Genomic DNA, 10,697 nt, shown 5'->3' with positions numbered 1-10,697 from the left:
CCATCTTTAGAAGGGTTGCAATCTCAGTCTACTGATCCTGTATTAGATGTTAATTTGGAGCAGTCTCAGTCTCATGATTCTTCAGCTGATGTTGGGACTGGGTCGGGTAATGTTCGAGCTCATGGTTCGTCTGCTAATGATGGAACTGAGTTGAGTGATCTTCCAGCAGTGCATGGCTTGGGATCATCAAGTGATAACAATGCTCACTCTCATTCTACTATGAGAATGTCTGCAGGTGTTTCATTGGCATCTGATAGTCAGATTAGTAGGCCACCTACGGGTAATACTCACCCAATGGTCACTCGAGCTAAAGCAAGGGTTTACAAGCCTAAGGTTTTAAATGTTGAAGCTGTTGAACCGACTACGATTGAAGAAGCTCTGGCTACTGTTGAGTGGCGCGATGCTGCGCAAGCTGAGTATGATGCTCTTATGCATAATTCCACATGGGAGCTAGTTCCTACTCCGTCTAATCGTAAGATCATTGGGTGCAAATGGTTGTTCAGAATCAAGAAGAATTCTGATGGTACTATTGCTCGACATAAGGCTCGCTTAGTCGCAAAAGAATGCTCTCAAGTTCCAGGTTGTGATTTTAAGGAAACGTTTAGTCCAATGGTCAAACCGGCTACTATCAGAGTTATTTTGTCTATTGCTGTGTCTAGGGGGTGGCCGCTTCGGCAAGTGGATGCGAATAATGCGTTTCTAAATGGCGATCTTGACACTGAAGTCTTTATGCATCAACCTCCCGGTTATGTTCAATATGGCTCAGATGGCAGACCTTTGGTGTGTCGTCTGAAGAAAGCGTTGTATGGTCTTTGTCAGGCTCCTCGTGCCTGGTTTGAGAAGTTAAAAGGATTTCTAGTTTCTGTGGGGTTTGTGGTATCAAAGTCTGATGCTTCCTTATTTGTTCGAGTGGTACCAGCTTCAACATTGTATGTTCTTGTGTACGTTGATGATATCATTATTACTGGTGATGTGCCTTCTATTATAGAGTGGTTTGTTAGATTGCTGAATAGTGAGTTCTCGCTTAAGGACATGGGTGATCTCCATTACTTTCTTGGGATAGAGGTTATTCGTTCTTCGTCAGGCTGTCTTTTTCTTTGTCAGAAGAAGTATATAGGTGATATTCTTATACGTTGTTCGATGGAAAATGCGAAGAGTGTTCATACACCGATGATTAGTTCCTCTATTATGACTAGAGATGGTGGTGAACGGTTAGATGATCCGACTGAATACAGGAGTCTTGCAGGAGCTTTACAGTATGTCACTCTTACGTGGCCTGATGTTGCATATGCTGTAAATCGAATATGTCAGTTTATGCATTGTCCCACCTCCATTCATATGACCACTCTGAAGCGCATTTTGAGATATCTAGGTGGAACGATTGATTTTGGGATTGTGTTTCATCCGTCCACAGGTTTGTCCTTAGTTGGATATGCTGATGCAAACTGGGGATTAGATTTTGATGACCGGAGATCCACTACTGGATACTGTGTCTATTTCGGACATACACCTGTGTCGTGGTGTACGAAGAAACAACAGGTTGTTGCTCAGTCTACTGCTAAGGCAGAATACCGAAGTCTTGCCGCAGTTACTAGTGAGGTTACGTGGCTTTTATCGTTACTTCAAGAATTACATGTTCAGTCTAATAGTATTCCCAATATTTGGTGTGACAGTTCTGGGGCAGTTGCGGTTGCTGCCAATCCTGTTCTCCATTCAAAATTTAAGCATGTTGAGTTAGATTTATTTTTTGTTCGTGAGAAGGTTGCTGATGGTACTGTTGCCGTTGGTGAAGTTCCAGCGTGTGATCAAGTCGCTGATGTTCTTACTAAGCCACTTTCGCTATCGAGTTTTACTCGTTTTAGGAGTTTTCTACGGGTGTTGCCTGTGGAGAAGATGGATGAATATTAGTGTATAGGAGTTGTTAGTTAGTTGTGAGTCTGGTAAGGTTGTTGCTCAGTTTAGACTAGTTAACAAAGTCTATAAATACTGTACGTTGAGATTTCAGAAGCAAGCAATTTTGAATACAAAGAAAAGAAGTTTATTCTCTTCTGTTCTCTCTATTTCCTTCTGTTTGGCTAGATATATTTTCAATCTTTTATCAAGTTCTTTCAAGGGTGTTTATTGTTCCAAGTATGACATGGGTTTGAGTCGTATTTGCCGCGTTTGTTGTTCGAGTTTTGCCCTGTTATTGTAATTTGTCAAAAAAATTTACAAAAATGGTATTTGTTTGTATCAAAAATAATTTATTAAATGTTAAATGAAGCATTATGTGAATTGGTTATAATATTTAGAATTTAACTAATGATTAACCAATGTCAATTACAGATTTGATAAATAACGAAATTTTTTTGTAATTGCATCATTGATTTAGTTGACGTTAAACCTATTCATAGGTCATAGTGAAGATTTTTATTTTCAGTTAGGGTGACATCAATCAAATTTAAATTAAATTATAAAATTAAAAAATAAAGGTTAAAAATTAAATATTAAAAATTTAAGTACTAAATTTAAGTTATAAAATTATCGATGTATTACTTAAAATTAATTACGAAATATAATTAAATTGTTTGATAAATATAAATTTTAAATTATAAAATAAATAAATTGTACATTTTATCCTTTAACTCTTAAACATTTCACCTTATTCTACATAAAAATCAAATTTTAAATGTAAATTTTATAGGATAATATAATATTAAAATAAATTAATTAAAATTGAATTAATTAAAATATTCTCCACCAATTGATAAATCTAATTATTTTCCACATTTTTCTAGAAAAATTCTATCACATTGATTTTATTTTAGATTATTAAACATGCCTAAAAATTAAATTATTGAAAATATTAATTTTCAATGATTTTTTTCAATGGTCTATCAAACAAGGCCTAAAATTTATCACACCCAAAATGTGGGCAAACAAAAATATTTCATATTAAAAAATATATTAATACATTATGATTAGTGGAGTGGCAAGGGTTTTATTATATGAATTTGTTGGTCTTGTATTCAATTTTCAAATAATGTTTTCAGTTGTTTTATTTGAAAATTATAGAAAAACATGAAAAGATGAAAATACCCTTACAATAATATTAATTACACTTTAATATAAGAGTATTCTAATAATTTTACATCTGAGCTGGTATCGAGTTGACTCATGAAACCAACTCAATCAACCACTTTATATATAGTATAGATACATAAATTATTAATATAAAATTTTATTTTTTAAAATTTTATTTTTTTTAACAATAACATGAGCTTCTTGATGAGTTAGGCTAAGTCGGGCTCGAGCTCAAGCTTAGAATTTTTTTTAAAATTGACTTGTGGCCTGGCTCGACTAGCACATGGATACATCTAGTTGAAATGTTTAATTTTTTTATCTATATGTATTCAATCATAACACTATCACATTCTTTTCATAAAAAGAGAATTATCGTATTTCTTGTAGTAAAATTAATAAGTTATAAAATTGTTTTGTGACATCCCTGCAAAGGGGATGCTCACCAAACCCCGCGTGGCTTAGAGCATCCATCCAGCACAATGACTCATTAATACATAGGTTCGCCCACCTACGGAACTACCCCTATCAATCCCAATATCAAAGATCTATCTCATCACATCTATCACATCCCAAGCAATGGCCTCCTGCTATCAACCACCAACTGAACAACCATTCTTGTCTAGTCACGTGGCCCATTAACCTTAATTGTAGGTCTAAAAAACTGGGCCACTATTTCCTAGGGCTTACATAAATTAAGAAAGGGGATAAACTTTCTCTTAAAAACAAAGAAACCTCCCACTTTGTGTGTCTCAACACCATAGACTCAATGTAAACTGCTCACAACAACCAACTCCCTAACCTTGTATCAATAAAAATATATAGAGAAAAAACAAAAACTCAATAAGGTATGAGATGATCATACTACTGCTAATTGTTTGTTTTTCATTTTAGGTTATATATACAATTAATTAGTTCATACTTAATTGAGAGAAATAATTAAATTTATTTGAATTAATTAAATAAATAATATTATAGGTGTTATGATACTCACTATTACCGACCCATTATCCGACTGGGTCCTAACCCATATTCTACATAGTTTGCACTTTGAATTCGATTACTCTTCTATGAGACCGCACAATGCAAGTTCGTATCGTCATATAGGCAAACTTACTGTAACAGCCCGATTTAGACCCTAGTCAGAAAGTGATTTCGGGACCACGAATCCGAGTCAAAAAATATTTTAAAATTACTTTTGGTGTTTACAATATGTGAATTAATGTGTAAAAATTTCGTGTGAAAATTTTATCATTTGTGTGCTCAATTTGATAAAAGGACTTAATCGCGTAAAATTGAAAAGTAGCATGCTATAAGTTAAAGTGCTTATTTGCTTTAGTTAATTAAAAGTGAGGTCCTTATGTTGTGATTTGACCATTGAATAATTGAGTGGACAAAGATGGACCACCATTAAGTGTTTTATTTATGTTTTATTAATGGACATTTTGGTAATTAAATAAATAATGGTTAATTAAATAAACAAAACAAAAAAATAGCCATGCATTCTTATCTTTTTGGCCGAAAGTTGAAGGAAAAAGAAACCATGGTTGCTTAAATATTTCGGCACCTTTAAATCTTGATTTAGGTATGTTCTTTGCTCGGTTTTTGATGATTTTTATATTTTTGAGATTGTTGCTTCGTATTCTAGCTAGCCCATGCCCTAATTTTCAGAATTTATGATGAATTTGTGATTTGCCATTGATAATAGCTTGATGTTTTTGTTGTTTGATGATGAAAAATAAATAATTGTTGATAGATTAATATGTTTCATTAAATGATTTTTGATAAAAATGTGTATTAAGGATTAAATTGTGAAATTTGTAAATTGAAGGGTCAAATTGTGAAATAAATTGAATAAATGGGCTGCTAAGGACCTAAGGTAAATTCGGCCTAAATGGGTTTGTGGAAATTTTGAGTAATTTGTGTTATTTTGAAATAGGGACTATTGTAAAAATGTGAAATGTTAGGGGCTAAAATGTAAAATGCCCAAATTATGTATTTTTGGATAAAATTGAATGAATATGTTATTAAACAAGCCAGATTTGAATTGAATTAGGTCAAGAAAAGAGGAGATCGAATATGGATCGGGGAAAAATCGAAAATTTTCGAATAGTCGTCCGGTTAGTTCGTGTCCGTACGAGGTAAGTTCATAAGTGAATAAATGTCGTTAAATTTAAATGTATATGTATTAAATATGTCGAATTGATATAAGCATGGGAGAATTAAATACGAGCTTGAATCGATCAAATTACGACGTCTGAAAGTCCCGTACAAACCATAGGAATAGTTAGGATACATATGTCATGACATATGATTCCGATATGTGATTTTGTGTAAGACCACGTCTGGGACGTTGGCATCGATTTGAGATTTACGTGTAAGACCATGTTTGGGACATCGGCATCGTATACGATTTCGTGTAAGACCCTGTCTGGGACAGTGGCATCGATATTTGATTACATGTAAGACCACGTCTAGGACGTTGGCATTGTAAGAGCTTCCGAACTATCCGAGTATCCTTATTGATTCCTAACGGTTCGACGGGCAATATTGAGAAATGAATGACTATGTGAAAGTATATCTGATTCAGGTACGTACGAAGTGTATACGATATTCAAGAATGAAAGGTGAGTATGTTTCAAACGACAATATGTGAAATACATGACAATGAATGAAATAAATGTATATAAATGAACGTGGTGATACATATGCTCGTTATATGAAATTGTAATGAAATAAGCTTAATTATATTCAAGAGTTCGAATACCATGAAATTGTGGTCCTATGTTTCGAACATGGGATTTATGAAACATGAAACATGGTTTGAGGTATGTTAGTTTAGTTTGAAAGATGATTAGATAAATGTTATTGATAATGTTAAATTATTAAATATGTTATGTATATGTGAAAGAGTTAAATAAGCATGTTTTGATTTGTTGGTTATGTGTTTTGTATGACCGAACGTGATATATATTTGAATGAGGAGTATATATGGTTTGAACAGTGGAATTATGAAGCATGTGTAATATGACTTTGATGTATGGTAGTTAATTTGAATTTTGAATTGACAAATGAGATTGAAATGGTTGAATTTGAAAGCATGGTTTATATGTTCATTGATAAATAAGATAAGTGAAGTTACTTAATGTGGTCATAAGAATTTACGAGTATGATAAATGTATGTGTGGTTGAGATTTGCTAAATTCGGCCTAGTCAAATTGAATTATAATATCATTGAGATGATTTATTTGCTTATGGCTTACTAAGCTTTATGGTAGTTAATTTGAATTTTGAATTGATAAATGAGATTGAAATGGTTGAATTTGAAAGCATGGTTTATATGTTCATTGATAAATAAGATAAGTGAAGTTACTTAATGTGGTCATAAGAATTTACGAGTATGATAAATGTATGTGTGGTTGAGATTTGCTAAATTCGGCGGCCTAGTCAAATTGAATTATAATATCATTGAGATGATTTATTTGGTTATGGTTTATTTTTCTTATGTTTATAGAGTTTCAAAGACTTGCTCGGGTTGGAAGTCATAGGAGACCTCATCACACTATCCGGTTATCGCTTCGGTAAATATAAGCTTTGAGTTTTTGGTTATGTGGCATGTATAGGCTAGTTTTGAGATGTTTGGTTTTGAAATTTGTATATATGTATATATGTATATAGCCATGCGAAAAAGGCTTGATCATGATACTAATGTTGGTATACATATTCGGTCATGTTAGAAGCTTAATTTGGAGGTATGTTTCATGTTAAATATATTTGTGATGTTGGTTATATGATTCGGCAATGAGAAATGTTAAAGATGATGTATAATCGGCCATGAAAGTAGCTCATTTTGGATGTATAATTTGTCTTGTGTAAAGGTTTGAAAGTGGTAAATAATGTGTTTTTGACATAATGCATATGCTCACATAAGTTAAGTTATGTATGTGTGATAGCTTGCATATTGATTGTTAAAGTACAGTTTGTGATAGTAAAAATATGAACATATATTGTAATTTATTTGATGGTCATTTAGGTACGGTTATAAATGGTGCAATTAGCTTTGATTCGAGTTGTGAAATTGATAGTTATTATTTTGGTATAATTTGGTAAAACCAAATTTTATACTTGACCATTATGTGAAGTTGTTAATGTTGTATATATATATATATATATATATATTAATGTTTAATAAATCATGTGGTTTGGCTTGACTTAGTAAAATGTGAAGAAGTGCATATTTATAAATAGTGCTTTTGGAAAGTATTTAATGAAATAGATTTATATGAATAGATGTCTTAATATATGATTTGTATATGAAATGAATTATACTTGGTTATAAGTTAAGTATTCGATTGCTATGATTCACTGGTTATAATGTTTGAATATTAATTTGGGTAGAGTATGAATTATAGTATCGAAGCATGTTAGTTTGGTTTAAAATTATACTAGACGAATAGTATTGAATTGATTACATTTTTTTTGGTACTTGAATTGAAATGAATGTCTGTTCTGAGTTGTATTTTGATCGGTAAAGCCTCGTAACCCTAATCCGACGACAGAGTTTGAAATGCCACCGTCAGCAATAACAGGCACACCATGCTGTGCCGCAATAGATGACACCTTGTAAACGGCTGTTGCCTGAGAGGTAGCAAAAACAAAGAAAATAAATTTGTATCTCCAATTTATCATTGACACTACCAGACAGGGTTGCTAGTTGTATCTCCTCCAACTCCTTTCTTTTTTTCTGATCCTTTCTAGTAATATTTCTGTAACACTTTAAGTAAAATTTCCTAAGCTCATTTTTCAGCCTCTTGAGATCGAGAAATAAAGATACCATAGGATCTCCCTAAACATGCTACTGCCATGAATTTTAACAATGCTTAGGAAATCAGGATGCTGACCAAAAGTTGAAGAATCAAAGAGGCTTAGGAGGTGAGTGACTAAGCTTGTCCAATTCAAAAATGGAACAACAGTGGTCAGATACACCTGGCGCAAGAAATTCAACAATGTAATTTGGTAACCCCTGCAACCAAGTAGAATTAACAAGCACTCTGTTCAGTTTCCTTGCCAAGAAGCTCTGCTGCTGATTGTTAGTCTAAGTGAAAAGTGGCTCACTAAACATATAATCATCTAACTCAAGCTCTTCCAAGCAACTTCTAACTCTTTAATGTCAGTACTCTAATTATAAATTCCTGAAAAATTCGAGCTCTCCTGAGGATTGGCAATCACGTTGAAATGCCCAGCTACTAACCAAGGAGAAGCACCAACATTGTGCTTAGTCTCCAAATGAGTCCATAACCTCCTCCTTTCACAACCATCAGTACTTCCATAAACCTCAGAAACATACCAGAATTGATTAGAGCTTTTAATCATGCATGTGATAGTCTGATCTGTGTTAACAACCTCTGTAACCTCCAAAAAAGTCCATCCATAAAAACCATAATCTTCCATTCTCAGCATCATTGTAGTTGTTAATGCCCCTCCAACCTTGAAACCACTTTTCCAATAGCAGTCACATTATTTTCCTTCACTCTAGTTTCAATCAAACAAACTACATCAACTCTCAACTCCTTCATTCTATTCATAACAGTAATCTATTTGAGGGAATTGTTAAAACCCCTTACATTCCAAAAAAAGGATTAACTAAATCTTCTCCCAGTTGACCTTGATCAATCTGTTCCAATTCACATTCATCATTCAAAATCTCAAACCTATTTTCAGAACCAGAAACAACAACTTTCCCTTTACCCTTCGAGGATTTCCTCTTAACCGTAAGAACTACCCTGTAACTCATTCGCAGCCATTACAACTTCTAATTCTTTATCAAATGAATTAAAGTTTTATTTTATGAATATATTAAATCTTTGATCACGAAAATTGGGATTCAAACTTCTAAATTTTTTCTGAGTTGAATTATAACTTCGAAAAAGTGCAATATTTCATCGTTGAAATTGGGATTTAAGCCCTAGTTTTCAGAAACCTTAGATGCCACTAAAGGTGAATGCATGATTCGATTTCTAGAAATGTTGAATCTTTCATCATAAACATTAAACATAAAAGGGAAAACACATTGAAAGAAACATAAAAATGTTAGGGCAGACAATGTTTACGTTGATTGAATTGGAAAGGTTTTGTTGAGGGTTTATTTGGAGATACTTGGGATTGATACAAGAGACTTCCCTACTCTCTGCATTTGAAGAACACAAGTCTATTTTTGGTCGACAAAATCCCATAAAATAGGGAGCGGTGGAGGTGGAGGTGAAAGTGAAACGGAAGCGGTGGAGGTGACTTTGCTGCCAGCTTAAAATGATGTTGGGAGGGAGAGTTCTGGAAGTGGCTTTCGGCTTGGGAAAATGAGAGGGTAAAACAGGGCATAAAAATTGGGAGAGGGCTAAACGGAAGCTAAACTGAACTTTGGGCAGGGAATAGAAATCGGTGTAATAGCAGTAATACATATATAATGTAATAGGGATGTAATAGAGCATTACACCCAACCAAACATATGAATAGGTGGGGCCCACATAATAGGGATGTAATGGCTATGCCATTACACCCAACCAAACATGCACTTAGAGTGTTATATGTTGTAAACCATGTTATCTGACTGCTGAAACTTTAGGTATTTAAATGCTGCAAATTATCATGTCTGAAGCTGGTATTTGGATAACTAAATATTGTTTTTTTTTTGGATAAATGAATTTAGCTTGACAGACTTGATCAACAGCTTGTTTGGAGCTTGGTATTCTCCTAAATTCTTATACCTTTCCTTTTGTTTGAAATTAATGTATGTGCTATTCAAGAATGCTGAGTTAATTTTTGATGACCGTTGTTAAGAATGCTCAATTTTAAGTATGAAATTGTTGAATTGAATATACTTAAATTTGTTGAGGAGATGGACTGCTACTGATTGAAATAATAGGGAATTATGAGAAGTTAAATGCCAACTTTGGCCTTTATCCAAATGTTAGACTTTCAGCATTTAATTTCCCTGTTTAAAGATGTTTTCAACTTGCTAAAAATGCAAAAATTGCATATGTTATTTAATTAATTAAATAAATGATACTGAGTTCTTTACCTTTTCTTCCTTGGTTGTTTTGTTGCATCTTTATGCTGGTACGAATGATGGAATTAACTGAAATTTTAGTGAAATTTCTAGCTGTCGAGGGAGCTGCTGAAGCATGCAGTTTGCATGCATGTTGTCTAATTTCTTATCAATTTAGGTGGTCTGATCGATGGTTGTTTATTGTTGTCCAAATAATAATTAAAGATCATCCAAGTGACTAGGAAATTAAAATGGTCTGAACAATGTGAAACTAAATTGTTAAATGTTAACTAATGATGTCCAAATGGATATGAATTTATGATGTTAGTAAGCTAAAAGTTTAGGTGTTAAATGCTGCAATTATGGCGTCTAAAAGTTGTGATTTATGATATTCAAATGATGTATGTTGACACTATTTTTTTGATAAAACGGGGTCGACTTAGATTTTAAAAACGAAAACGAAAAACAGGAGTTGCCACCAATCCTTTTTAATAAAGTGATTGGATCACCTCGAAAAGTGGTTGTTTTTAATAAACGATTTAATTTTATTAAAACAACGATTTTGTTCCACGAAATTCAGAAAAACATGTTCGGG

At 33.2% G+C, this 10,697-nt stretch overlaps 1 long non-coding RNA gene across 1 annotated transcript; it reads left to right on the top strand.

Moving 5' to 3' along the window:
- The first annotated feature begins 4,550 nt into the window (after positions 1-4,550).
- Positions 4,551-6,849, top strand: LOC105797121 (uncharacterized). The gene is made up of 3 exons (XR_001134634.2): positions 4,551-4,645; positions 5,117-5,201; positions 6,575-6,849. It is a non-coding gene; the product is annotated as an uncharacterized LOC105797121 (long non-coding RNA).
- The last annotated feature ends 3,848 nt before the right edge of the window (positions 6,850-10,697 follow it).

Source organism: Gossypium raimondii, chromosome 3, assembly GCF_025698545.1.
Source record: "Gossypium raimondii isolate GPD5lz chromosome 3, ASM2569854v1, whole genome shotgun sequence".
NCBI lineage: Eukaryota > Viridiplantae > Streptophyta > Magnoliopsida > Malvales > Malvaceae > Gossypium > Gossypium raimondii.
The sequence above is the reverse complement of the archived record's forward strand: the minus strand, read 5'-3'. Positions and strand labels throughout refer to the sequence as shown.